Source organism: Amphibalanus amphitrite, unplaced genomic scaffold (genome assembly GCF_019059575.1).
Source record: "Amphibalanus amphitrite isolate SeventyFive unplaced genomic scaffold, NRLGWU_Aamphi_draft 000233F_arrow, whole genome shotgun sequence".
NCBI lineage: Eukaryota > Metazoa > Arthropoda > Thecostraca > Balanomorpha > Balanidae > Amphibalanus > Amphibalanus amphitrite.
In genome coordinates, this window is record NW_024881728.1 from 574,104 (window position 1) to 600,660 (window position 26,557).

Sequence of the window (26,557 nt, forward strand, 5' to 3'; positions counted from 1 at the left end):
CGTCGAGGTGACACCTACGAGGGGTGTTTTTTGAAGCGTACCAAAAACGCGCAGTTTCCAGGAGTCAGATTACACCCGGAATCAGACACTTCCTAGAGTATTATGACTCTGATTTGGGGTGTATTTTATACTACATGTCGTCAAATGATTCCCGGAATCATACACCGTGTGGGATCAAAATACACCCTCAAGATCCGATTACTCCCTGAAGTGACACCTAAAAGGGGTGTTTTTTGAAGCGTACCAAAAACGCGCAGTTTCCAGGAGTCAGATTACACCCGGAATCAGACACTTCAGACACTTCCTAGAGTATTATGACTCTGATTTGGGGTGTATTTTATACCACATGTCGTCAAATTATTCCCGGAATCATACACCGTGTGGGATCAAAATACACCCTCAAGATCCGATTACTCCCTGAAGTGACACCTAAAAGGGGTGTTTTTTGAAGCGTACCAAAAACGCGCAGTTTCCAGGAGTCAGATTACACCCGGAATCAGACACTTCAGACACTTCCTAGAGTATTATGACTCTGATTTGGGGTGTATTTTTATTCCATAAGGCGTATGATTCCGGGAATCATTTGACGACGTACGGTGTAAAAATACACCCTCAACCAGTGTCATAATACCCTAGAAAGTGTCTGATTCCGGGTGTAATCGGACTCCAGAAAACTGCGCGTTTTTGGTACGCTTCAAAAAACACTCCTTTTAGGTGTCATTATTTTTTTCAGTGTATATATTAAATACCGGTAATATTCGAGTGTGGGGATTGGGTTGTGTGCAGGGGTGAGGGATGCACTCGAACCGAGCAGCGGCGAGGGTATAAAGGGTATATTTATCGCATCAGAAAAACAGGTCGCCTGGGCCCTTATCTTGAGACCAATAGTATGCATGGTACAACTAACCAACATACCCATGGGTATGTTCTGCTTCTGAAGCTTATAGGAACGATTAGCCAGACTGCAACGAGACTTTAAATGTAGCTTACATGTGTCTTCACCCTTCCAGCTACAATTTTATCTATTGACGATGACGTCTTCTTTTCAATCAGTCTTTATACCAGATATTGTCAAATGATTCTCGGAATCATACACCTTATGGGATCAAAATACACTCTCCAACAGAGTCATAATTGCAGTTGTTAACCACGTGACGCAAATTAACAATACATGCATGTCATTCTTTATTTTATATGCAACAATAAATTCCAAAACATTTGGGCACGAAATGTATGGCGAAATCTAACGAAAACTTATCGTAAGGCTCATGGGTCCGTGACTCCATTCACCGTAAGGAATTACTCACATTTCAACCAACCGGTTCCATCAACCGGTGATTATTGCTACTTACTTAGGTAGAGTTATTCTGCAGCTTAATGACATAAAAACTTACCTCCGTCTCCATGGTGCGTTGCTATCTTGTCCTACTTCAAAATTTCGCCGAGTGCAGGGCGCCTCGTTGTTTAAGTACGCATGTTGAGCAAACTACAAATACCTAATATCTGAAGTTTATCGTTAAAACACTATTACTTGAAGTAAATCTACACTTTAAACAACGTTTGGCGACATTAAAAGCGCGTTAATTCAAATAAGTTCCTCTCCCCGCTCACACCACACGCACCCACGTGGGCACACTTCCGGCAAATGAAGTCAACGGCTTTCCTATAGGAACTCACATTTCAACCAACCGGTTCCATCAACCGGTGATTATTGCTACTTACTTAGGTAGAGTTATTCTGCAGCTTAATGACATAAAAACTTACCTCCGTCTCCATGGTGCGTTGCTATCTTGTCCTACTTCAAAATTTCGCCGAGTGCAGGGCGCCTCGTTGTTTAAGTACGCATGTTGAGCAAACTACAAATACCTAATATCTGAAGTTTATCGTTAAAGCACTATTACTTGAAGTAAATCTACACTTTAAACAACGTTTGGCGACATTAAAAGCGCGTTAATTCAAATAAGTTCCTCTCCCCGCTCACACCACACGCACCCACGTGGGCACACTTCCGGCAAATGAAGTCAACGGCTTTCCTATAGGAACTCACATTTCAACCAACCGGTTCCATCAACCGGTGATTATTGCTACTTACTTAGGTAGAGTTATTCTGCAGCTTAATGACATAAAAACTTACCTCCGTCTCCATGGTGCGTTGCTATCTTGTCCTACTTCAAAATTTCGCCGAGTGCAGGGCGAAATTTACACGGCTTTCCTATAGGAAAGCCGTTGACTTCATCCTGCACCGTCTAAGTGAAGCCACCGAACACGCACATCTAATACTCGTAAGCGACTACCCTTTAGTCGACCAAGACGGTGGAATCTCAGGCGATGGGCTAATGTGATAAGGAAATAGGGAAGTGCAAATGTGCATCAGAGACGATGTAATTACAAGAGCTAAGTTATAAGTATGTACTTACCTGGTATGTCTGCAGTTGCGCACATGTGTACATTTGAACGTGTTTGCTCAGGTGTTAGTGATATGTCCGATAGGGACGTATTCTGAACAAAAATGGTCGAAAAGAATGCATGCTGAATCTTGATTCATCATGTAACGTATATTTATGCGATACAGTGCAATGGTGTAGTTACCAAGTGGATATATGCCTATAGCCATGCTTGTATCAATACCAAAGATAAGCACATAAAAGAAACATCGAGCAGCAGCTAGATCATAACTGATCCCGCTGTAGATATACGAGGGCACCCGTGTAAGGTCGTTCGACGTATAACTTATAACCACATCAAATCGTAGTCAGTCAAATTCCCTTATTCCTAGAATAGAACAATCTTGGCACCACTGGCTGCGTAGTATAAATATTCATCCCTCATCCTTGTGTATAGGCAAAGGTGCATGGACTAACAATGCCCAGAAAATGCGGTTGTCGTTGGATGCATCCAAACACATGTAACATTTTTAAGCATGCATTCCGACTATTGTTTTTACACTGGCATCGATCGTAATTCGTACTGTTATTGTCTGCTAAGTCGCTTAGGTAGGTATAGAGCACCTACCTACCGACAAAGCAAACATCGATGTTACAACGCCCTAACAGCTGACAAAAAGTATGCGCATCACGTGCATACTCACAATTCAAACACGAAAATCATTTCAAGCATTTGCAGCTGGTGAACCGAAACCAGAAACGCCTCACCTTTCACATACCTACCTGCGATCAAACCCCTCACCATTCCCCAAAATATGTAAAATGGTAAAATGTGTAAAATCCTCGGCATTTTCCACAATCTTTATATTCTGCGTTCGGCCCACGTGCCTGGCCGGCCGGTGTGTGCCGCCTACCAAAAGATAACTTGGAGGACAAGCGTCCTCTGACATGATCGGCCCACCATTCACGGTCGCCCGGCTGCGGGCGCCGCGTGCCACGCGCGCCGCGGACCGTCGATCGGCACATTTGCCGCATCATGCGCCGTTTGTCGCCTACAATGGGCACGTCTTGGCGATTGGCGGCGACCTACCGATCCGAGTGATCTGGGAGATACCATGGGTGGCCCCAGAGCTGAGTTTTGCGGCAGAGGAATACATAGGTGGACCACGCCGACCGGCCAGGACAAGGTCAGTTGATGGTTATCTCGCCGAGTTCGGCACAAATATTTCGAAAACTTGGTGACACAAATGGCGCAGGTCGTCTCCAGGGTCACGTCGAGACTGGGGGCTCAAGAGATGAGGTAGTCCTTTTTCACAGAGCTAACAAGTTTCAAAACCACGGGAAACTCTAGGCTAAAAGAGCTTCGCAATGCGTTGCAGCCTCTCTTTGTGAAGTGACCGTGATGATCAAATGAGAAAACTTCACAAGATCCACAAATTCCTTCAGCAGACACCAGTAAAGTTTCAAAACTTTTGGGCTTCTCAGTTTCAGTTGGGTGATGCTTTCTCTGTAAATGTCTGATGACTTCGTCGAAAATAATTATCTTAGTAAAACAAACGTTTACCAAGACTGGTTATTCCTTTCTTTATGCTAAAGCACGTCAGTGCTCACAGCTACCGACAATGGGCTTCGACCTTGCAGATCTCAAAGGTGCTAAGGAAATGCATAGTTCTTCAGACTTCCCTAAAATAGAGAAAATTACTAAATTTATAATTCACCTTTACGAAATGATATGGCTACATGCTTTTGGTGAAACCATAAGAAAACTTCTAATCAAAAACCGACATGCCCAGCATAACTATAAGCATCAACAAAATTATGAACCCAAAGCCTTCAAGTGTGCTAAATAACACCAAATAACACCACGAGACAAAGGCACCCAATCTGCTGCAAAAATGGATCACACCAGAAAGCGCACCAAGAAGAGTGAAATCATCACCATCAGCACCATCTGATCATCTCGGTAAAACTCTATAATCGCCTAGCTCCATCCCGGGGCTGTGAAACGGTCGGGGCGACGGTAGCTCTCTCGTGGCCTGCGGCGATCCATTCTGGGTCGGAAGCACAGTGACACACGGCCAGAACAGTTGGCAGGGAGAGAGCGTGAGCGTCCACCGCTGCCACGAGACAGATAGTGCCGGCCGTCGGGTATGTTCCAACTCTGTCTCATTCGGACATCCAGTAAGAAATCTCAGGCGATACTTAACTGGGGGGGGGGGGGGACAGACAGATAGCTGCCGCTGCAAATCACAAAAAGAGCTTCAGGTGTGATTTTGGGAACTGTCTTAGCCATAAAAAAATCAGCCTGCCATTGGCATGAACCATTGGAGTGCGTGTCGAATTCTACGTAGATCTCTCTCGAGCTTTAGTTCGCCGTATACAGCAGCCCAAACACGTCATCGCGCGGGGCGTGGGCGAACCCAACCGCAGCCAATGTGAAAGGCGTGCCGCCGCCTGTGCACGTGCAGTATCTCGCCAGCCCCGTGCGAACTCCGTGCAGTAAGCTTTAGGCGCACCACGCCGCGGCTATGATCAGACAGTGGACGGGCGGTGACGGAATTAATTCGGTTCCCAGGACGGCGATCTTGCAGTCGATGCTGGTATGCGGAACCTGTTTGCATGAGCTGTTGTTCGCGCTGACGGGAACCGATCGGTTTGGTCATTCACGCTGCCAAACATGCGTGAGAACGTTTTACTCCCACTGCTACCACTGTTCCTAGATTGGCTTAGTTGGTCATAAAATAGTAATGAAATCATTCCACAAAAGCATATTGGATATCTATGGAGCGAATGCATCACCACCACTTTATCAGCAAGCGTTTCGACGAAATCGTCGATTTCCAGCTGCAAACTCTGCGATTTCTGAAACGGCGATTACATATCCAGGCACATCTGTTTCCTCACTATAAATCGCGCGTATCACTTCCTTTTCCAAGCCAGATGGCCAACCTCGGGTCTCCGTCTCCAAACCTCTGCCAAATCTACGGATACTGAACACACGGACCATGTCACGGCCCATCGACTGAACGTCGCAGCGTCACGGATGTTCGAGCCGTGATGTCGCCAGAGAACTGGGCGTTTCCTACCAGCTCCAGCTGTGGTAACATGGGACAACGTCCCGGGTGGTTGACCCACAACGGGTAAGGGAGAATGGAAAGGAAAACGAAATGGATCGTAGCTGAAAGGTGAGAAGAATGGCGTGCGAAAAACAATCAAGACATAAACCTGTTTTCTGCAAGGTACATCCAGGCCATAACCCAGATGAAATCAACTACAATGAACAATTAGGAGTAGATAAATCAGTTAGTCAATTATTAAACCATAGTTTTTAAAATGAAATTAATCAATCCATCTACAGATTAGTTCTCACTGCACCCGTCCCAGTAAACATTACAGTGGTCTGTTTCTGAACAAATATCACATGACATGGCTGGTGACAAGCGAGAGCCAACTAAGCAACACTTCTCAGTCAGAATCTGGGATAGGATTATGACTTGCAGATGCAGCTTTAGCACCGCTAAGTTACTAAAACCATGAGTAGAAGACGGAAGACCTCTCCAAATGTCAACAGCATTATGCAACGCTGTCATGCAGATAAAATCTCACCAGTTCAGACCTAAGACGGTGTAGGTAATCCATTCAGAATGAACTGAACCTTACTAAACCTCTCAATGGCTCTTGGTGTCCTTGAACTTGGCCGTCCTTGAGGAGAAACGGGACGGTGTTAGGAAATGATAACATTTTCGCAGAACACATAGAGCTGGCATGATGAATGCTTGGGGATTACTTAACTACGACTTAGATCTGCAAGGACGATTTTCAGGCAAAACTGAGCACGAGGATACTTATTTCGCAGCAGGAATAGAAGCCTAGCAATCAGACAAGTGATTACTGTGTATGAGCCTTACTATCGCTACACACATTAACCTCCCTATTAGAACTCAGCGGTACCTACCTACCCTGCATTATTTACATTCCAGGCAGCAGAGTAATCAGGGCACTTGCGGCTTGAAACAAAAGAGTAATGTAAACTGCAACAGAATAGCCTGCCAGTAAATAAACTATCTTTAGCAGGCGCGGCGCCAAGGGGGCGGGCTAATACGGCAATGAAGCTGCTGAAAGTGGCCGTGATTTGTCTGAATTGCAGGGCGGCAAGCAGCGCTATCCCGCGGTGCGCCGGCGCGGCGGAAGGGGAGGGGTGAACGGTAGGGAGCCGCGGATCGGTGGCCGGTGTGCGGTGTTTGGAGCTGTTATAGGCGCGCGGTGTGGTCGGGTTAGATGGGCACGGACGGTGGGGTGGAGTAGAGGGTTTCACAGAGAGACGGAATGAGATGAGTGGGAGAGGGGAGGGGAACTAAAGACAGAGAGAGAGGGGGGAGTGATACGAGAGGCGGGGGAGGAAGCGAGGCGGTTCGGCTGCACAGCCCGCGCTCCCGAAATGGCCGCTAACAGCCGCCGCGCAATCAGGGGCGGCGCACAGCCGCCACCGTATTCTATTAGTCTCCGCACAGTTCTGCAGACCTCCGATCTGCAGACAAGAGGAAGGCGGCCATTCCAGAGAAGTTACTGCCTTGATGGCGCCTCTCAGCCTGATACCACCACGATGGCCGCTCAAAGCTGCGCAGGGTTTCTCTGTAACTCGCCGAGAACATTCAGCTGACTCAGAGGGACACCTCTTGCCTCTCGGAGCGGGCGGGGCGGGCCCGGGGGCGGGACCGGCGGCCGCCCACCCCGGTGGTCCAGCCATTAGCCCGCCGACCCCGCCGCCGAGTACAGACATCATCCCCCATCGGACAGGTGCCGGGACTATCGTCGGAGGTGGCGGCGCCCCCGGCCGACCGCAGAAAGAAACGTTGACCTTCCTCAGTCGCTCGCTCATCAGGTAAATACCTACCCGCGTGAGCGACGATTAGCGGCTAAAGTGGTGGCACTCGCCGTGATTTCCGCGTCATTATGGGTGACTTTCAGGGGGTTAGATTGTCAGTTATACTGAGTAAGATGGAGTTGATCCTAAAGAGACGAGAGGTAAAAATGTAGGTACAGCAAAGTTAAATCGAACGATCCCAGAAACACGCTTCAATAAACTTTATGTTTGTTAGTGCAGCTAATGTAACCACTAAACATATTTTTCCGTTGGCAGCGATATTTGATGCCGAGTGAAAGAAGGTAGCGCTCTCCCTAACCCGGTCTTCCCATTTGTTTCGCTCCACTCCTCTCAGCTACCACCGGCTCCCTAATCCCGCCCATCCGGTCTGATTGGCAGGTAATGATTGCCCTCCCGGTGTGCGGTTCACACCTGAGCAAGGGCGCCATCGTGAGGTCACTGGCCAGATATAAATGAGAAAGATGACCAGAGATGGACCAGCTACTGCGCCGAGGACATGTGTATCGTGTGCTTGCCTCCCGCCTCTGCTGGTACCCGTTGACACAACACCGGGCCCTACCCCGTTCACAGTCGCTCCCGTCTCGCCCCTCCCTCACACCACTCTGGCGCCGCTCTGTCCGCGCGGCCAGCGGTGCACGGGCGCGGCCGCCGCGCCGCTCGGTGTTTAGCTGGGCGGTGGCGGCGCGCGCCCTTCCACCCTTTGGTCACGGGTGTTTCACGGCCGCGCCACTGCCAGCAGCTCGCGCAAAAACGCCGCCACCGGACCGGGTGTGAAGCCGTGCACCCCGATTATGAGCTGGGATCACGGCCACGCAAACAATGTCCTTCAGTCGCCTTACTTTCAAGGCTTGTTTTTCGGTGCGTCGAATTTATCCGTTCTCGATTTATTGGATGATTGTCTACATATTCATTGATGATGGTCTCGACACTCCACTGTTCTCTTGCATTTTGCGATAATTTTCTTATCCATGCTCTCCAGTGCCAAAGTGTTCCGGAAACGTGTTGCCACACCAGTTCGGCAGAGGCAGAACAGTTCGCAGAACAATTTAGCAAACTACTCACCGTCAACTGATCATTGTGCTTTCGCTGAGTGGTCAGTTTACAGTAATGAGGTGATTAGCCTATGGTGCCATTTATCTATATGGGGCTGCACCTGAGATGTGTGCTGACTACAATAATTGTTCAACAGAAGCCAAGCTGTTTCCCAAGCGATGTACCAACTAGAGTTACGTTTCTGAACTTTTATGTAGCACTTACGTAACATGCATCTTCCATAAGCAATTACAAAATGACTGTTGCAGTAGCCATGTGGCCTAAGCGTGATTTTTTCTGGAAGCTAAAAAGGTGATAGTGTCGCACAACCCCTCCAGCTAGAATGTCTACAACGATAGCTATAAGTACCCAGCTCAACACCTTGCACTTGTGGCTTATCTTTAATGATACGTTTTACCGATAAAGCTGCAACGTAAATTTGCAAATAATGTGCTTTTTTAATAAAAATTTACAAACTTTGACGAGCTTTTTGTAAGTACATATAATTTGTTGACATTTCAGTGCAGGTCTTTACGAGTTACGACATCACTCAATCAAAAGAAACGCAAATCTCAGACACGAGTTTGTCTAACGATCTCGCTTTAAACACGACCAGTCCGAACATAGCTAATGGGTGAGAGCAGGAGGTAGGTAATCCGTGCCGCACGCTCCGTGGATCAGAGGCGGACGCGTGGTGTCAAACGGCTGTGTCCGGCCCGGCTCAAGCTGGCCTGCGCCGTAACGGTTATGGTGGGACAGATGGGGGAAAGGTTGCGACACATATTTTATTAGCCCTTTTCATTGTCTGCAATGTCAAAGTTAGCGATACTTGTTGTGTATGAGCAATATGGGCAATGGTATTTGCACGACACGAGGATAATATGTCAGTGAGTTAATTTTTCACACAATGTAAACCAGCCACCAAAAACATTCACAGAACACCTTAGTAAATGTCGAAACTAGCTCCATAACAAAACACGATTTGAAAACTATATTAAAGTCTTACTTTTAACGAACGCTGTAAGAAATAGAGCAAAGCCATACCAGCAAGCGGGCGAGAATTGGTACAGCCATCCGTTCCTGATAAAGCCGTATTATAATTGGAGACCCCGACCGAGAAATCGACTGTCAAATAAAAAACGGACGGCGTGGCTCTGTCGCCGGCAAGGTCAGCCTTTTTTCTGCCGTTGCGTGACCACAATAGTGTAATGGTTCAATTAATTGGCGTGGCCTGTGCCGGCGGATGAAAGGGCGACACTGACGAATCTCCACGGGGGAGGCGACCCTTTGACAGGAGATGGCGCCAGAGAGACACTTGACATGAGAAGGGGTGAGATGGAGGGTGGGTGGCGCAAGAGATTGAGGTCGATTGGGCGGGCTGTTGTCACTTGAGGAGAGGAACGAGTTATGTCTGAATTGCGACAGGAAAGTAACGCTGAGAGGGTTTGGCCAGTAGCATCTAATATGTCAAAATAAAAAGATTAACTTTTGCAGTTTCAGGAGACAAGTGATCAGACAAATGCTTCTGCATGGCAGCTTTATATCCTAAGGAAAACAGCTCACTGGCTAATTCGCATGTAAAATGAGCAAAATAAAAAATGCATCAAAATAATTTGCCTAGAACACGTGGTCCTTCCAGGATTACAAGGTCCCATGAGCCTGTCAGAATGTCACGAGTTATACACAATTGTCGGATCGATGCCTTCATACGAATGACCGCTCGTTGCATGTTTTTCAAAATGACTTTACAAAGCCTGCATAATTTGTCGATATCGCTCACATCCACATCCCAGCGTACGCGGCGCTCGCTGCGTTTCATTGGCGTTATTTGTCGGGGCGTTTGAACTCGGACGGGTTGTCTGCGATAACGGTTCGGCTGCTCGTCATCCTTGATTTGGAGTGGAGCAGCCCACTTAGTCGGCCTCATCACAGGGAGACCCGTTCTGAGCGGCAGAGGTGCACAGTTCACCGGGCGACACACGCGACCGCGCCGCTACAGAGCTGGCAGTCAACGGGGACGGGAACCAGCCGGTAACCACAGGGAGGGACAAGATGACCCGCTTAACATTTGAAAACTGGAGGTTAACCACGCGCAGCCGTCGGAATCAACAAGATGGCTTCTTCCGCAAGCAGACAGAACGGCATTCTTCGTTTTCAATTGCTGCTCGACCGGGATATAAGGACCGCGTTGAAAATGGGATGGACTGTCCCGTTATGTCAGAACTCTGCGTGTCAACATCCCGTCGTCACATCAAATAACTCAAAGCCTGCCGCAATCCTCTTCCTGCGCTTTGCTAAAGATGCCTCTCCTCCCCCCCAACCCCCCACCATCAACGCAGCAGGGTGGCTCCTATTTCTAAGCCTGAACGGTCCTCCTGTCACCTCCAAGAGCACCGGTATTCCCAGACCACACGGGACGGGACGGGCTCTTCGCCACGGGTCACTGAGCCGGACTGGCGCGATACGTCGGTCTCGTGACTGAACCGGCCGGCACATCGGGAAATAATTCCGTTCGAGAGGCGGCCTGGTCCGAGCTGTGGCCCATCCCAGCTATGGGGCTGTCTAGGAGGTGTTGGCTCGCCTCCTGCCGACCTGCTGTGGACCGGCAGACGCTCCGGCCACCGCGGCAGGCGTCAGAATCGCCCCAGGCCGTCACGTATCGCCAATATCGTGTGTTTATAGAGGCAATTATGGGCGTCGGGAGGCGGTGGACAACGAGCGAGGGCGGCACCCCGCGGTGGGAAAACGATGCCTCTCCGCGGGGGAGGGGATGGTCGTGATTTTCACAGGCCGAGGTGTCATATGAGCCAGGATATGAAAAATAAAATCAGGCTATGAACGATATTCTACTAATTGGCTGATGACAGCATACAATTGGAGCATCGCAGCTCTTAAAACTTCCATGAAGGATGTGATAATAAAACTCAAACATAACTATGCACGGTATTCGATAGAATTACCTAAGCATAAGTGTGTATGAGCGTGCTCAAAATTAATGTGTTAACGATCATGTTTCTCGGTAGACCATGTAGTAGGGACTTCTTTACTCTCACGGGGAGACGCGCGCTCGAGAACAGGCGATTGAATTAGCTCCAGATCGGCAGTGTATGGGGATGAGCCGCGGGGCACGGCGCACCGTGACCCCTGACCTCCCGCGTGGCGCACTGACCTGACCGTGGCCCCGCCCGAGCGCCAGCGTGGCCCACCCCAGCACGGCGCCACTTGGGAAGAGTGATGCTGCCGTTTTTACTTATTGGAACGGACACTATTCATCAATCCGGGCAGCCGGGTGCGCAAAATAGGTCAAAGGGAGAGGGGCTATGATTTAGACGTTCGTCATCTCGGGGCGCAGCTGGTGATCCGTGATAAAATCCACACACACACAGTGGTCGGGCGGCCGGCTCAAATAGATCGCTCAGCTCGATTGGGTGATTTATGGTATCGCCAACAAAGGACGACCGCGCCGAGACCTCATCATGGGACTCCAATGGTGCCGTGCTCACGTAACAGGGCACTTTGATGTGATTGATTACGTATGAACTATGAGTTGGGCACACAAAATAGGGTTGTCATAGTTGCTGGTCATTTTTTCTGTGTTTTCTGAGACTTCAGTCACGACCTACCTGCTCAAACAACGGATTGGAAGTATAAGAACCTCCACGATTTTCGGAAATACCAATATGCTAACTAATGCAGCATCTCATTTCGACTGGCAGAGCCGTACAATAGAACGTGGATGTACGATCCCGAGCTCTGATTCTTCGGGAGCCCACTTTTGGCAACCCAAATGTGGACTGAATATTCCGTCGCATCCGAGACTGTTGTTGAAGAACAGAGCCGAACGGTACATTATGCAAAGAGCCCGCCGAAGATGCGCGTCTGTCGTGCTGGATTTGACGTGGGGCAGACGATTTACAAATGAACGTACAAATAGAGCGACGGCTAGTCAATCACCCACGGGATATCGGACGGAGAAACGCTACACCGCCGGACTGCTCCAGAATTCGGGCTGACAGCCCCCGGACTGAATCTGATTTAATTCGAGAAATCAGCGACATGAACGCCCCAAGTGATACGTCATAGGTCCGACCCGCTAGGCAGGTAAACAGTGACGACTTCATCATAAAGTTCATGTGAACAACGTCGTTGGTATGTCTTTGGTTTGCTAGGCGTTCACATCATGCCAGGAATGCGCTGTTTAGTACACGGAGTCACATAACGAGCATATGCGAGCATACGAAGTACGAACATATCAGCACACCGAGCTACGATTCGATTCGAGTCATATCGCCCAGCTGTCCTGAGCGCGTAGGTCCCGCGGATGTAAATCAATGACAAAATGGGAGCTTGCTACACGTGAAGCTCTGGTCAAACCTGAAAATATTCGGATGCACAGATATCCAAATGTAACTGACTTGATCCAAGAACAGCCTCAAAGAGAAGCATGCAAATTTATAGCACCGTGTAATGACTGTTGACAACTGGAATGACGAAGGCCCCAATCGGCACCCCTCCGGAGCGACCGGCGCGAAAAGCGGCGTCAGTTGTGCACGAGCCGAAGATGCATTGGCAATCACTTATGCACAACTGCATGTGCGGAATGCTTGCCCGCGTCGCTGACGTTATATTGAATTGTGGTGGCATTGTTCAATCTGCGCTGAGTTCTTTACGGGGTTCGTAGCATTACACATGCGCGACATGACTCGGACAACACCGCGAAAGAGCAACAGATGGTAATTCATTGAGCGGAATCGCAGTTTATAGGCGCCATTTGCATGTGATATACGCAGCTTAACGGCAGTATCATTACCTGAGATGATGGATCAGGCCGAAGACGATGGGTTGCACGCACGCATTCATCTCCGGTCAAATAGTCCGTACGTTATGTGTCGCAACGACGCAACTATTCGTGAACGAAAAGCCAAGCAGGCATGGAAAGCATGTGTAACATTTGCTACGGTTGCTTTATAATTTTTTCACCACATCTGGCCATCACGCCAGTCTTTGAGGAAATTTGTGTATTCGCCTTCTTCAGATCAGCTTGCATCCGATTTCCGTAAAACACCGGTTCGACGCTGATAAAGACGCGCTGTCTCTGTTCGCTCTGACCCGCGTTTGTGACAGCTCGGGAGGCCACCCCGGGGGACAGTCCTAATAATGACGCGGCCGGCGCGGGCGGCACCTGCTCCCCCGGCACCGCCGCCGGTCAGGTCACTCGGTATTTACGCCATCCGTCACGGCGGTGCATTATTCATCCAGTAACCATGAATACCTCTGGCCCAGTCTGCTGTCTAAACAGGCCGGCTGCGCGGCAGCTACCGAGATGGATGGAGGTCGGCCCGCGGCCGCCGCTCTGCTCGCAATTACGGCTCGCTCGGGTGTGAAATATTCGCCGCACTCTGGGCTAAACGCAGAGCGGCCGAGCACGCATTAGCGGCCGGCCGGGTCAAACGCCGCTGCCGTCGGCCTCCGCACAGCCAACTAATGACGCCCGATTCGCGGACCGACATGGTCGCGCGGGACGGCGCGCACTGCTCCCGGCGGCGTAACGAGCACCTCCCGACGGACGCTCGGGTCGAGATCCGTATCACCTGTCGTCGGGACCCGCCCGAGCTGGCCTGGTGGGTAGGCTGTGCCGCAGCACCTCCACTTACGGCGCTGACGTGGCCAGCCGCCTCAAGACTTCATTATGACCTCCCGACGCGACGGAATGGGGATTAAGACACAATATTGATGATTTGGATTAAATTCGATGGGATTCACGCCGAGACGGCGATGGATTGGATGGGATAATGAAACAATTGAACCTCGCCGCCCCTGACTAATGGGGCACGGTGAGCTGCGCCGCACTTCGCCGTCGGTGCGCCACCAACACCTGCGCGCCGAATTCCGCGCGGGAGCGACGCTTTCGACGCAGCGGGCGACGACATTCCTCTCGGCGCGTGGTCCTTGACCTCCGTGGTCTCCGTGATTCGTAGCAGATTCCCCCAGCAGATTCCGCACTAGCATTGGGAATAAGTAGGAGCACGTGGACAGTACATACCTACGTGTTGATGAAGGATTTTCTAAACCTGCAAGATCAGTATCGTTACTAATTTAAGTCATCAGCCAATCCAAGTCTGTGGAAGTCGGGTGGTAGCATCTCGACGGATTACGTCGGGTCAACTGGACAGCTACACACCGAGATACGACAGTCGATATGGTCAGTAAGTACAAACACACAGAGCAGCGCTAATGCAGACAGCTCACACAGCTCGTTCCACGCGTCTCGGCTGCCGCTGACATCCCGCCGCGATAATGAGAGACGGGGAGAAAGTGTTCGTCGGGATCACCCGGCCGGCGCTCCACAGAAGACAAGACACCTCGGCTGTCGGGCGAGCAGATTTCTCTGCTAGAACATCTGCGCCGACGTTGTCTGAATTGGTAGAGGATATTTCCGAAATGAGGTGAAATTCACGAGCGGGCACGAGTGCGCCGTAATTAAACTGCTGAATGTCGATCAGTGATTATCGAAGAAAGCGCACGTGGTTAATTGTTTACCACGCCACCGATTCCGTCACGATGAGGCGGGCGGTTTTCTCGACTGCGCTACCGGCTGTCGTTTCCTCTTGTTTTAATTAAATCACAGGCCCGGATCTACCCACAAGTAGGTATGTCACAGCACCAAGGGCTATGCCCGCATGTCTCGGTAATTAGGACGACCGCAAGCCCGGTAATCGCCATATCAGAATAGGTAGGTACTTTGACTAAGTACATTTCTCGTTCGCCTATAGTCTATACGCAAACCGGCAGGCTCCAAATGTTCAACACAAGACCAAGGTCAGGTCAGGTCAGGTCAAATCCGGTCAGATCAAGTTATTCAAGTGAAAAACTCTCAAGTCATTGCATAATAGTTCTAAGACATGAATCTCATACCTACGCCTTTAGTAGGCAAGTCCTTTTTTCTCCTATGCCAGTCTTATCAAATCGGATGTTATTGATAGAAGTTTTATATCATATTACAAAATACAAAGATTAGTCAAAGTCGCTTCAGTTCGGCAGACATAGTTAAGATAAATCCTATTCTGACTTGCAGATAGTTCTGGATGCGAGGTTTCGCGTTTTCATGGTGGAAAGAGGGCTTCACGAAATGATTTTTCTGCGGGCAAAGGAATAGTATTGCATAAACGTATTTCCAACAAAATAAAGTTGTTTCTGCCTGCTTCCACATGAAACCGTACAGTAAGATCTTATCGTACCTCTCCTAATGGCCTCTCCTAGCATCCAACTCCGTGAGTGCGTACGCCTATATCATGTAGCATAAGATGTCTTTGAATGTTCTGGAAACCGAACCGCATATGTGCCATTTATCAAGCTCACAAACATGTAAGATCAATTCACCGTCAGTATCTAGTGTTCAAATGTCAAAGTCATGCTTTTGCAATCACAGACGGCCTCACCGCACGCCCCTCCGTCCGGAGTGTGCAAGGAGCCTCAATACGCACCCAGCCTCCCTCCTCTCCAGGCGACGGCGCCCCACACGGCGCCCCAGAATAAATGACACCACGGACCCGCAGAAAAAGTCGGCCTCGCCACATCCCAAACAATCACTGCGCGCGGCGGACAATCGCGCCGCGACTGGGACGTTCGTGGCGCGACGGCTCCATCTGCGGCCACAATGGCGCAAAAGGGGGCGGCGGGGCAGGGGGTCTCCCCAGAGGACCGACCCAGTAACCGCGCGCCGACATTTGATCTATGGTGGCCGGTCGACGGAGAGTCGACTGGGCACGGGAGAGGACCGCTCTCCGTCGGACATAGCTCCAGAAAGGCGAGCTGGAGGGTCAGCTAGGTGAACAGTCATCGATATCAGCGGGCTTACAGCTTCGGCTGCTGAAAGGGCCTAAATGGGGATATATGAAGGAAAGGATTCTCAAGGATTGGGGGAATTATATTTCTCTTTGCCCTCGTTTCAGACCCTTACGTCAAAGTGCGAGGTTATGAAACAGGTCAGACACATTTTGGAATGTGAATACGCAACACCTGATAAATAGCCGTAACTTATGGAATTATGAGACGGCTTCTGGCAAGTAATCATAATTAACCCATCTATCAGTAGCTCGACAAATAAATCTCTACGGCAGCCTCCATGCCATCATCGCCATCATTTGTTTTCGTCTGTTTCGCCAAGATGTGTCCACAAGCCACCTGCCGGGCAAAATAATTCATATGATTACACAGAACGCCCGCTTCGCCGCCATACGTCTTGCCCGCGAGACTGCTGCCAGTGGCCCCTGCCTTTGAGACGTCTTTCCCCTCGCATCATTTAAATATTTGACACGCGCTGTTGACCCTATGCACCATAGCGGATGTCTAAATGGCTTCGCTATATTGTGCGGGCGGCAGCAGAAGGCAAATGAGATGTTTGGAAATAATGAACCCGCTCACTCATTGGTGGTGCGAAGGAGACCTGCGTGACCGGCGTTTACACTAATAGTTGCCTCATCAGAAGCCAATTTTTGGCAGTAACAGCCTTTTTATACACAGCTCTCCTTTCGGGAGGCAAAAACGTGATACCTTCATTAAACACGAGAGGCGCCGCCGCATGCCTCCGGGACAGGGTTCACGCCACGTGACATTTGACCTCTGACCTCTGGCTGAAAGGCTGCTGTCGGTTATGAGCTGGGGTAATAAACATAATTTCGGTGTGTTTGATATAGTGGATATTGGAATTCGCGGGCACACCTTGGCAATGAAGTTGATGTGCGAAATGCACACAATGTGGCGATGGATCAGCAAAAAATAGCGACCCAGTAAAAACACCAATAAATGCAGCTTTCATGAAATACAAATAGTTCGCGCATAAATGATCATTCTCATTTAATGATTTTATATATGCATGAATCATTCGACGACCTAAAAATGTCGAACCATGAAATAAGAAGCATGCTTGGCAAAGTTGAAACCTTGGTCAAGTTCAAGACACTTTTTGAATTTCAAACGCAAAAAAATGACGAGCGGCCACCTGCCAGGCCCGGGTTAAATCGGCCACAAATGGTTCTATATCAGCACGCTTCCATTCTTATCTAATCAAACCTTCCCCTTTGAGGAAAACCGTAACGGGACCCGACCCAAACTCTCCCTAAAAAACCTCAGCTCACCGAACCCCATGACTGACATAGCTCCACAGACACCGAGGCAGGCCGTGGAGGCAGCCTTTCAAACTACCTACTCGTCCCGCTTCAGAGGCTCCTCGGTGGGCCCGCACAGGGCTGACTGTCCGCCCGGCAATCAGGTGACATTGTACCGCGCCTCAGAACCGCGGCCGACCGGCTCGTCGCGTCGGTAGGTCGGTGCTCCCGACACCAGATGGGTAACCAAAGTCGGCGCCGGCGGACAGCCTCAATGGCGACCGGTACGGCGACCGACAGGCCAATGAGGCTCGCGTTTCACGCCAAACTGACGGCAGTTTATCGGCTGTCTCCCGGGGACAGTTGTGGCGCAGTCGCGTTTGTGAAGCGGCCGTCTCGGCGATTGTGACGCAGATGAGGTCTCCAGCGGCGCGGGACGGGATGCTGGCGGATATAGGGGTCGGATTGAACCGAGCCATACGGGTAGGTGTGGACTATGGGGAGGGACGCAGGTAGGTCACGAAAGTTTGTTGTCTTGTTGGTTACCAAAAACAAGCTCCCCATCGCCAACCGTCGCCAGCATCAAAAAGCGCCCTCTCGAACACACCCATCCAGCCCGAATTACGCGAACTCCTTGTCTCCGAACCCGACCCTGAGTTTGAACAGAACGAACACGGCCACCACCTGCCACACAAGACCATTCCTCAAATCAAGCGACAGAGGCGCGCGACTTTTATGACACGCGCCGACATCTCGAGCGGCATCAGAGCGACACATCGCGACACGTGGAGCTCACACGCTGCAGGAATCGAGCGCGATCGCACCCCGCGCGAGCAAGATGGTCCTCGTGCGCGAAACGGCCTTGCACAACGGCAAACCGGTCCTTCGTGTCGTGGTCATCCCAGAACATGATAAAACTGTGCGCTCCTCTCCGCTCAGTCTCAGGACGACTCTGTATCAGCAGTGGTTCGTCCCGTTAGATGGCGTGTACCACAGCTGGTCCGGTGGGCCGGTCTCTCCGGCCTCTGCCACACGACAGCTCGGGGGGTGACACCACAGGCTCTCTGTGGTTCGATACTTAGCAGCGGGGTCGGTCGGCCACCCCGACCGGGTCGCGCTGACCGCCAGATAACGCGTGAGCTCGCGGCCGAGAGGATGTGGTTGAAGGAGAGGCGATGCTCCGCGAGAGAAGCACGACCGGCGCGTGAAGTCTGGGAATGGAGAGGCTTCAGCTGCTGGAGCGGCTTCCTGATAGTATAGTCCGAGAGCGTGATGCAGCGGAGCTGTTAGCTTTGATAAGATATGATGCTTGACACTAATGATGATGGATGATCAATTCGTGGAAGGTTTAATTCCTCTTTGCCATTTGTTGAGCACTCATCACAGGGATATTCTTACGTGCTCATGTGGTTGCTAGTTAAAACTAGATGCCGGCAGCGCTCTTGCGTTGCCTTGGGCCAGAATTGGAGGAACGGACTGAGGGCACACAACGGGCCAAACCACCGAAACCCAGACTGAGCTTGGACCACGGTCATAGAATACTAAGGTAACACGGAGCCGAAGCTTCAAGCCAGGGGACACGGGAGGCATGCCGTCAGCTGTCCATTTATAAATAATCGGTTTCTTTGACTTAATTTCTAATGTTTTTCTGATGTTTTGCATCAATGAGGTACATCAAAAATTAAGTTTTATTTTTTTGAGGTCGAAAATATTTTGCTGTCCAAACTATCCCCGTTTAAAGAAAATAGACAAGGGGAGAGTTTACCCAGGACCCTATGGAGAGAGTCAACCCAGGGCCCTATGGGAGAGAGTTAACACGTGCTTCTATGGGGCGAATTCGATGCAACAATGGCGCAGTAGCGACATTACTCTTGTTCGATGTTTTCCGGACGACAAAGATTCTACGCCATTCGGCCAATCACATTCCATAATTGCAGCCGAGCCCCCGTTGATCTAGAATGGGATTGGCCGGACGACGTACAATCTTCGTCGTCTGAGAGACATCGAACGAGGGGTACATCGACTGAACATACATTGCGATTCAATATTCAGTATTTTATGACCGTGATTGCAATCCAAATTTGCATTTGAGCTCAGCAGTCGAGTGTGGTGCCAAAAATACCAGAAGCGATGTCCTATATACGGCCTTGACCAGAAGTGTTGCATGCCCTGGATGCAGAAAAACAAGATTGAGATGAGTGGATCAAGATGTATCTTTCGTGCAGATGTATCAAGATCCTTTCACTTAAGATCCATGCAGGTGAGGTTCCAGTGAAATTTGAATTCGATAGGTAGCTATTTTTGATTTTGCTTTGATACTTGTGGTAAGGAAACATGATTATGGTTGCATGAACCGCCCACTGCTCATTGCTGTCTTGTCTCACGTTCGATATCCGATCACCATTCTTAAATAGCTCACCCCATATGGAAATCAGGTTTCAGGAGGCCACTAGGCTTGTGGGGCCTGGTCTCAATGAGCTCCCAGTGCTAAGGACAGTCAGGCTCATATGCTGGGTAAGGTCAGGTTCAGGTAGGCCAGTATGCACTCTGCAAAGCATGGCAATTTCGACAAGATCTCGTCTGTGCTGGCTTGTCCGGCTGGTGAGGCTTTGGTGTGGCGTGGATTTAGCTTGGTGCAGTGCGGATTTTGTGTAGCGCGGTGCAGATTTGGTCTGGTGTGGTCAGGTGGTGGGGGATGTAGTGTAGTGCATTTTAAATGTGGCTGATAGGTGTGCGGTGGTCAGAACGGACTGTGCCAGTGCTGGTGCCTGGTGGTCCCACCAATCACGGGGGTCATCTCCTGTTGTGACCCAGGGCCCAGGGGGTCTAGTCAAAACCTTACCTATTTCTGCTAACCTAAACCTATTTCTTACAAATTAGGCATAAATGTGATTATGGTATAATGATAATTAAACCTGGCCCTTTTTCAGGCGCAAGCTTTGGATGAACTTCTGCTTCTGCGGTCGGCATTCTTACAGGAGAACCCAAGATTCATTGTACCTACCTGTATGCATTTCAAAACTGAATAATTGATAGCAACAAGTAAATATTTGAAGTTGCAGCCAAATGCTGTGCCTTCTCTGCTGCAAGAGCTACATGTCACCATTGAAGCAAGGTAAGTGTTAAAAGAAATTGTTCACCTTCTGTGAGTAACTTGATAAATAAAATTTAAAAAGGTGTGTTAAAAATGTGATGAATAAAATTTAAATGTATTCTAACTTGGAATTACACACTTCTTCTAAAGGGATTTCATTATTTTAATGATTAGAGTTATGAACACTTACAGCTGAACAACCTATCAGCTGCAAGGGATTCTGCTCCTGTAAGTGCTCTCATCGCTGATTGGCCACTGTGTGTGTTGAAGAGGTTTCTGCTTGCTGTAAATGAGCACTAGAACATTCATTTAAGCACCAATATTCACTGATAAAAGGTGAATATCTCAAACGGTTCAAATATAAGGCATACACAAATCTGCTCTATCAGACTGCTATCTCAGTTTAAAATCCCATGTTAAAGGTGAACTATTTCCTCGACAGGACCAGCTCGACTCCTGCAGTAGGAGTCCAGCCTCGTCCAGTCGTCGCCGCTCGCCAAGACCAGCCGGACTCCTGCAATAGGGGTCCAGGCTGACCCGTTCGTCCAGTAACCGCCGCTCGTCAGCACCAGCTGGGCTCCTGTAGTAGCAGTGTTCTAAAATTGGATTTTGGTTGGGTGTGACGATGATGACCAAAAAATCTAGGATGAGAAAAAAAAACAGTGAAAACCTACATCACTTTCGCAATAAAGGCGTAACGCTACGCTGGCTGATGATAAAAGAACATACCATTCCTGACCACCAAAACTAACCGAAAAAGACGATGCAAATAGGTAAGGATGATATACGGCAAAACTATAGCTTTAGCATCTGATCGCCAAGTGTTTCGAAATCCGTCTCATTTTATCCCAACCTTTGTGTTTGATTGAGACTAATGAAGTTAAGAATCACCCTTGTCTCTTATACAGCTAAGAATGAATGCCTACTTCAACCAGTGAGATTTCATTTTCCTCACAAGTCAAAATGCATTGCCACAATTGAATGACTGTCCAGTGGCCATCCTTCTCCTAGACTTAAATCAATGCCTTCCTTTCCGTTTCAGATGCAGACAGCAGATATTACCGTCAGCATCTGCTAAGTTCCTACTCATGCTTACTGGCACGGATCCAGGACGGTCCTTCTGCCTGTATATTTCTCCTAAAGATCATCCGCGGACCTCCATCCTCGCGACGCCAGTCGCCATCATGCGAGCGAACTAGGTCTTTAAGAAGCAGAAGATGCAATGATTCTGTTGAAATCTGTTGTCATATCTTAAGGAGGGTGGGGGAGGGGCGGGTGAGGGAGCTCTCTCTATATGCAGGCTTTGGTACTAGTGCCATGTGGAGAAGTTTTCTTTCTTTTTTAAGCAAAGGAAGTGGGAAGGAACCTGTCGTTGCCGTTGCAAAGGGTATCATTCTGTCGTCCTGTATTATTGATTTAGTGCAGTTGACTCAGACTGTGTATTTGTATGTAAGTGTGTAATGCGTGAGGCGTGGTCATCACTGTGACACTGTCAGACATAAAATCTTAGGTAATCATGATACCCTGATGGGCAGTTTGTTGACTAACTGATCGCTATGAAACCAGAAACCGTATAACTCATGTGTTCTGGCCTCTGGGACGTTTTGCGCCTACAATATGGCAGCACCGCTACCAAGATTACTGTATATTTGAGATAATATGCGGCAATATAAGTATGTAGTTTTCGTTCGCATCTGATCTGGTAATATTCGTACAGTGTACGCAGTATAGCTTTGAGCTTTCCATTTTCAACAGATATGACAATGGCCGGATGATACTGGAAATGGTGCCTTTGCTCTGGGCACACGGAACGGGACGCAGTATTGAGTATGCAATTGCAGTCGCACTATGCAGCATGACATACGCCGGAAATCTCCCGGCCCGAACGCCGGAACGGCCAGCGATAGTCGGTACTCATTACGCATAGTGAAAATGGAAACGGTGTCAGCGCAACTCTTCGAAAGGAACGGTGCACTACATGAGACTAGACAAAGGGTCACTGATTAGGGCACCCCAAACGGAACGAAGTGCACTGCGCAGCATAATACGCAATATCGCAATAAAAAGCGTGCGACTAACCAGTAACCAGGGCATCCATATCGGAACGGAACGGGATGCAAAAAAAAAAAAAAACAATGATAAAAGGATGCCACCGACCTCATGGCCGGCCACCGAAACGGAGCGGTAGCTTCGTATCATGTCACGTGATAAGTGCTGAGTGAGAGCGTCAATGATCAGTGATCAGTGATCAGAGCACCCGCAACAGAACGGAGGGCATCAGTGATCACTGATCAGAGCAACTGCAACGGAACGGAGGGCATCGCTGATCAGGACACCCCAAGCGGAAGGGAAAGCGAGAGCACAACTGACCAGAACACCCGAAACGGAACGGGAGTGAACGGAACGCATTAGCGGCTCGCCGAATCACGATTCCGGCCAAACATGGCCTCAAGAAATAGGTCACAGGCCAAAGGTCATTTAGGTCAGGAATATGAGATTTTCAGAGTAGGTGTCAAATTAATTGACTCGAGGGTCCTGAAAGTTTCGTCGCGATCGGCCGCTTTTTACGCGAGTTATTCTCGAAAAAAAACGAGGGGGTGGTTCGTTCGACCCCCCCCCCCCCTATACGGGCGAGGGATAATTTATTAAAAAGCTAGGGCCTTCTTAATCCCATCTACCAGCTTCAGAACATGTATTGGGCAGATCTGGGAATACCGTATCTTAAATTTATCCCTAGAGGTGTGCCAAGGTATCCTTTCATTCATCTTGGCTTTCCCTCGGCCGAACGCTTCGTGTTTAAAAACCTTCAGAAACTAATTGAAATGAATGATTGGCGGTAAGATTATTGCAAAGGCATGAGAAATTAACGTAAAATACATCATTACCGGTCTTATAACCTCATTTCGCGTATGAAACCTGCCAGAGTCCACAGAGTTTCATATTCATCCCTTATAGGGTGTGCCAGGGTGGCGTGTCAGTCATCTTGAACCCCTGCCCGACCCGACGCCTCGAGTTTTAAAGACATCTAAAAACTAATAACGTAAATAATTTGTGGTGAAATTGATATAATATGATCAGAAAAGAACGCAGAATAAATTAGTATCGGTCTCAAAACATTTTTTTGCCTATGAAACCAGCCAGAGCCCGCGGAGTTTTAAATTCATCCCTAGGGTGTGCCCAGGGTGGCTTTTCTCATCTTGGACCTCTACCAGGCGCGACGCCTCGAGCTTTAAAGTCCTCTAGAAGCCATTGACGGACATAATTTGTGGCGAAATTAATGCGATAGGATCAGAAATATGCGCAGAATAAATTGGCATCGGTCTCAAATCATTATTTTACCTATGAAACCAGCCAGAGCCCGCGGAGTTTTAAATTCATCCCTAGGGTGTGCGCAGGGTGGCTTTTCTCATCTTGGACCTCTGCCAGGCCCGACGCATCGAGCTTTAAAGTCCTCTAGAAGCCATTGACGGACATAATTTGTGGTGAAATTGATACAACAGGATCAGAAATGAATGTAGAATAAGTTGGTACCTGTCCCATACCCCTATTTTGTATATGAAAGAAGTTAGAGCCCACCAAGTTTTAAATTCATCCCTAGGGTGTGCCAGGGTGTGCCCAGCTGACTGCGGGTCCAAAGATGAAAATTTTGTAGGCGTATCCTGCGCAACTTAGTCAAAAGCGAATTGCAGAGGTAGTGTTTAATTTGCGCAAGCAGCGGCTCATCCGTTTTGCGTTGGCAGCAAACCACTAATCATAGTTGTTATGAATATCCAAAAGCATTTATTCAGAACACAAGCCTGGTTTTTACAAACAGTTGAGGTGATCAAGGTCATTCAACGCATCTTTGTTATTAACAGCTGGAAGTGTGCAAGGTTATTTTCTTTCGTTGTCAGTCAGGGTGAGTTGTTGGGTTTGTGCCTTGATTTCGCTTTTTTTCATGGAAATTATGTATTATGTAGCAAACCTATAAGTTCTGTCTATATGGCGCTGCTAGGTATATCTGGTAATCTGACTGTTAATTGTTGAGCATGAGTTGAGCATTTTTCAAAGATGAAAGAATTCCAATTTACCTGGTTTTGGGGATGAAAATATTTTACCCATTAGGTGTGATTTTCCACCCAAAATTTCCAAAAATGGAACACTGTGTAGTAGGGGTCCAGCCTCGTCCAGTCGCCGCCGCTCGCCAAGACCAGCTGGGCTCCTGTAGTATGGGGCTAGGATGGCCCGTTCATCAACCGGTCCTGAAGTCACATCGCCGTCAGCCAGCCGAACTCAGTACATAAGTCACCAACCCTGAATGTTGCCAGCCAAAGTCGGCAGTTTCCTTCGGACAGTCATCTCACCAGTGTTGTACAGTGTACGAGGTTAGTGACGCAGTTAAATGCGTTAATTAAATGCGAGGACGTGCGCTTGTATGCAGCGTTTTGTCATGTTGAGCTGCATGGGTGTCGATTTTCACCGAATTGAGGGTGCCCACTGCCCGGGCGCAGCAAATCCGCCGCTGCCTTAGCGGTGACCTTGACCTGCACCGTCTGTTGGGGCTCCAAAGCCAAGCCAGCCGAGCCGGCGGGGAATCTAAAGAGATTGAGCACCCCCAACCCGGCGGAAATTGACACCTATGTTGAGCTGTATGGATGCGTTTTAGCCTTCCGCCGTGGTGGTAAATAGCAGCCTACATGCAGAATTAGGCAGGCTTATTAGCGGACTCATTATTGGATTCATTGTGTCACGTTTGTCGGCACGTGTAAGATGTGCTTAACTGCCATTAGCTCTCGGCCTGGCGACTTCTGGGGACCACGTAATGGGGATGACAATTGGGATCCTGTGCCTTAAGCCGGCCATTTACGTCCATGGCTATATACCCCCGTACTAGGGCTAGTTATGACGTATATAGGGATCCACGAGATCTTTTTTGATGAATGTGTTGTGCAGTGTTGAGATCCGCGTGTAACGTCACTGTTTGGCCAGTCTGCCCTCAAACGCGTCATCTTTACTCGTATTTTATTTACTGAACGCTTTGCATGGTCCAGTTGTTTTTATAGACATCTTCCTTGCACTAGCTAGTTTTATGTGGCCAGGTTGATTGCCTGTCAGCGCGGTCACGCTGTCGTCTTTCGATTGGTGCGCTTAAATGCGGCGAGATGAATATAGGATTTCCTTTGATGCTATTTAGTACCTGCGCCCAGCTCAACTGGGGAAGGGGGGGGGGGCACTGCCGACTTTTGGTCCCATTCTTTCCATGTAACGCCCATAGAGCCCATTGTTAAAATGCCAAAATCAAAGGAGGGCACGGTGCCCCGGTGCCCTCCCCGTTCCGCCGCCTATGCGCGAAAGTACCAACTACCAACAGTTTCCAGTTGTGAAAAGCGTCATACCACAGTTTCCAGTTGTTTGTGTCCCAAAGTTTTTTATGAGTTGGACGATTGGGCTTTTCCCATCGCTCGTTATGCAATTATTTTGTTAAACGCTCTAAAATTGTTTCTCTACAAGTCATTAGAACTTAGAAGCAAATAGATATTGATGGATACGATCTCAAGGGGGCCGATAAGAAGGAAGAGCGCGCGGCGCAATGATTGTGGAGCACAGCACACGATTAATGTGAGGCGCATTTAAGCGAGAAATAACTTCATTGAACAGAAATGAGCAGAGTACCAGCATTGAAACTGCACCAGTACCAGCATTGAAACTAAATATAAGATATCTCAGAAGGTTGCGCTTTTGGGGCCGAGTTGTGGTGCTTTACGCCGTACATCATGCTTAATGAATGTGACCGTCGTGTTTGTGAGATCCCCGTCGGTACTAGTCAGCCCCACGAATCGTGGTAGATCATAAAGATAATCTTCGCCTCCGGTTATGATTTTGATATATCTACGAAACGGGTGCTGGGTGGTACACGAAAGCAGCTTTTTCAGGTGAGTTGAAAGGGGAAGAGGTTCTTTGAATTACCATTTCGGACCATGGTTCTAAAAAGCGCTAGTTTAAAACTATTGTTATAATTCCTATCGTAAACCATCGGACGCTCGACGCTGCATTGGCATTGGTACGATACGATGTG

The 26,557-nt window shown here is 49.0% G+C and overlaps 1 long non-coding RNA gene across 1 annotated transcript; it reads left to right on the top strand.

The window, feature by feature from the left end:
* The first annotated feature begins 19,601 nt into the window (after window positions 1–19,601).
* LOC122385839 lies at window positions 19,602–21,003 on the top strand. The gene is made up of 3 exons (XR_006257274.1): window positions 19,602–19,668; window positions 20,339–20,523; window positions 20,945–21,003. It is a non-coding gene; the product is annotated as an uncharacterized LOC122385839 (long non-coding RNA).
* The last annotated feature ends 5,554 nt before the right edge of the window (window positions 21,004–26,557 follow it).